Source organism: Moschus berezovskii, chromosome 23 (assembly GCF_049115385.1).
Source record: "Moschus berezovskii isolate FMDL1 chromosome 23, NW_MosBer_1.0, whole genome shotgun sequence".
Taxonomy (NCBI): domain Eukaryota; kingdom Metazoa; phylum Chordata; class Mammalia; order Artiodactyla; family Moschidae; genus Moschus; species Moschus berezovskii.
The window spans coordinates 13,541,037-13,545,272 of NC_142482.1; positions in this window are offsets into that span (position 1 = coordinate 13,541,037).

A 4,236-nucleotide genomic window follows, 5' to 3' on the forward strand; every position below is an offset into this window, starting at 1 on the left:
GTGCAATTGTTTGAGCATTCCTTGGCATTGCCTTTATTTGGGATTGGAATGAAAACTGACATTTTCCAGTCCTGTGACCACTGCTGAGTTTTTCAAATTTGCTGGCATATTGACTACAGCACTTTCACAGCATCATCTTTCAAGATTTGAAATAGCTCAACTGGAATTCCATCACCTCCACTAGCTTTGTTCATAGTGATGATTCTTCAGGCCCACTTGACTTCGCATTCCAGAATATCTGGCTCTAGGTGAGTGATCACATCTTCGTGATTATCTGAGTCATGAAGATATTTTTTGTACAATTCTTCTGTGTATTCTTGCCACTTTTTCTTAATATCTTCTGTTTCTGTTAGAAGATATCTTCTTAATATCTTCTGTTAGTGTCAAATTAAATTTATAATTAAAACTATAAATGTTATTACAGTAATGGACTGCTAAGGTTGATTTGATTTGGGAATCAGATTGAGTATGCTTTAATAAAGTGGAATGAATTTTCTGTCACTTTTCAAAATTAGTTGACCTTACTTTTGCATATTGATATTTATAACTATGTAATTACCTTAAAAAATCTTTCTCTTATCTAGTCATTTCCATATAATTTCAGCAATGAAATCATATTAATGTAAATTAATTTTAAATTATTAGTTTCTACAATTGCTCTGAAGTTAGGTTTGTTTGATATCGACAAAAAAGAAAATGAAACTATTGAAGTTACTTCTGTAGAATGAGATAGTGATGATACTTCTCTGTTTTAAACCCTATCCCATGTTTGGATGCTGAAGAGTAAAATGAATTTAATGACAAGACTTCAAAGTATTGGTACCCTATCTGTCATAGTAGAGAGTTCTGACAAAACGCTGTCCACTGAAGGACTAAATAGTAAACCACTCCAGTATTCTGGCTGCATGAACAGTATGAAAAGGCAAAAGGATATGACATTGGAAGATGAGCACCACAAGTTGAAATGTGTCAAATATGCTACTGGGGAAAAGAAGAGGACAATTTCTAATAGCTCCAGAAAGAATGAAACAGTTGGGCTAAAGTGCAAACAATACTCAGTTGTGGATGTGTCTGGTGGTGAAAGTAATATCTGATGCTGCATCAAAGACTGGAATGTCAGGTTCATCAATTAAAGTAGATTGGACATGCTCAAGCAGGAAATGGCAAGAGTGAATATCAGCATCTTAGGAATCAGTGAACTAAAATGAATGGGAATGGTCAAATTTATTTGATGATTATATCTACATCTGTGGGTAAAAATCCTTTAGAAGAAATGAAGTCACCCTCATAGTCAACAAAAGAGTACAAAATGGGGTACTTGGGTGCAATCTCAAAAATGACAGAATGATATAGGTTTGTTTCCAAGGCAAATTATTCAACATCACAGTTTCACAGTAATCCAAGTCTATGCCCCAACCATTATTCCCAAAGAAGTTGAAGTTGACCTGTTTATGAAGACTTATAAGAACTTCTAAAACTAAGACACACACAAAAAGTGTCCTTAAACATAAATATCAGGGTTATCAAAACAATAAATATTTACAATTTACTTCAACAACAATTTTAATATCTGATTTAAGTAATGTCATCAGATGAATTTACCTTTACTTACTCAGTCAAATATCCAAGCAGATTAAATTTTAGGCTATGAAACTTTGTGAGAAATTCTTACAGTAATTTAAAAATATTTACTAATCAAAGTAGTCACGTATGGATGTGAAAGTTGGACTACAAAGAAAGCTGAGCAACAAACAATTGATGCTTTTGAATTGCGGTGTTGGAGAAGACTCTTGAGAGTCCCTTGGTTTGCAAGGAGATCCAACCAGTCAATCGTAAAGGAAATTAGTCCCAAATATTCCTTGGAAGGACTGATGCCGAAGCTGAAGCTCCAATACTTTGGCTGACTTATGCAAAGAATTGACTCATTTGAAAAGACCCTGATGCTGGGAAAGATAGAAGGGGGGAGGAGAAGGGGACAACAGAGGATGAGATGGTTGGATGGCATCACTGACTTGATGGACGTTAGTTTGAGTAAACTTCCAGGAGTTGGTGATGGACAGGGAAGCCTGGCGTGCTGCAGTCCATGGGTCTGAAAGGAGTCAGACACAATTGAGCAACTGAACTGAAATGAACCAAAATTTTCAACTTTTGTTATCAAACAATAGAGTTTATTTCTTGTAATACACCAATAAATTACACATATTTAAGCATAAAAAAAAAAAGTGTCCTTTTCATCATAGGGAATTGGGATACAAAGTAGGAAGTCAAGAGATACCTGGAGTAGCAGGCAAGTTTGGTCTTGGCATACAAAATGAGGCAGGGCAAATGGTAACAGAGTTTTTCAAGAGAACATATTGGTCACAGCAAAGACCCTTGACCTAAAATGGGAAAGACTAAAGATCTCTTCAAAAAAATTGGCAATATCAACAGAATATTTCATGCAAGGAATTCATCTAGAACCAGACATCCTGGAGTGTGAAGTCAAGTGGGATTTAGGAAGCATTACTGTAAACAAAGCTAGTAGAGGTGACAAAATTCTAGCTGAGCTATCTAAAATACTAAAAGATAATGCTGTTAGAGTGCTGCAGTCAATATATCACCAGGAATGGAAAACTGACCAGTGGCCACAGGATTGGAAAAGGTCAGTTTTCATTCCAATCTCTATGAAGGGTAATGCCAAAGAATGTTCAAACTATGACACAATTGCACTCATTTCGCATATTAGTAAGGTTTTGCTCAAAATCCTTCAAGTTAGGCTTCTGCAGAATGTGAACTGAGATCTTCCAGATATACAAGCTGGGCTTTGAGAGGGCAGTGAACCAGAGATCAAATTGCCAATGCTTATTGGATCATAGGGAAAGAAAGGGAATTCCAGAAAAACATCTGCTTCATTGACTATGCTAAAGCCTTTGACTGTGTGGATCACAAAAAATTTTGGAAAATTCATAAAGAGATGGGAATACCAGACCACCTGACCTGCCTCTTGAGAAACCTGTATGCAGGTCAGGAAGCAACAGTTAGAACTGGACATGGAACAACAGACTGGTTCCAAATAGGAAAAGGAGTACGTCAAGTCTGTATATTGTCACCCTGCTTATTTAACTTACATGCAGAATTCATCATGTGTAATACCAGCCTGGATGAATCACAAGCTGAAATCAAGATCGCTAGGAGAAATATCAGTAATCTCAGATATGCAGATGACAGCACCCTTATGGCAGAAAGTGAAGAGGAACTAAACAGCCTTCTAATGAAGGTGAAAGAACAGAGTAACAAAGTTAATGTAAAACTCAACATTCAAAAAACAAAGATCATAGTATCTGATCCTTTCAGTTCACGACAAATAGAGGGGGAAACAAAGCAAACAGTGACAGATTTTATTTTCTTGGACTCCAAAATCACTGTGGATGGGGACTGCAGCCATGAAAGAAAAGATACTTGCTCCTTGGTAGAAAAGCTATGACAAACCTAAACAGCATATTAAAAAGCAGAAGCATCATTTTGCCGACAAACTTCCATCTAGTCCAAGCTATGGTTTTCCCAGTAATCATGTATGGATGTGAGAGTTGGATCATAAAGAAGGCTGAGTGCAAAGAACTGATGCTTTTGAAGTGTGGTGTTGGAGAAGACTCTTCAGAGTCCCTTGGACACAAGGCAATCAGACCAACTCATTGGAAGGACGATGCTGAATCTGAAACTCCAATGTTTTGGCTACCTGATGCAAAGAGTCAACTCATTGAAATAGACCCTGATTCTGGGAAAGATTGAGAGCAGGAAGAGAAGGGGGCAGCAGAGTATGTGACAGTTGGATGGCATCATGGACTCAAAAGGGATGAGTTGGAACAATCCTGGAGTGCTGCAGTTCATGGGGTTGCAGAGTCAGATATGACTAGTGACTGAACAAAAACAATACATCTTTAGTGACTTCTCAGGTTCTCAACTTCACAGATGCTAGATATTGAAAATTGGACCTTGGAAAACTTTTTAATTAATTGGAACATAATGTTGAATAATTGATGAACTACTTGAAAATTTTTATGAGATTCAAAACATATAACCAGTTGAGGCAAATGAGAAATCCAGTTTTTCTAACAATTGGCTGGTGAGAAATATCAATGAATAAAATCACAAATAACAAGCCAGGTTAATCACAACTTATTGCTTGCATGAAAAATAGGATCATTAATTAATTTATATATATATATATATATATGCAGAGAATCAATGGTATATACA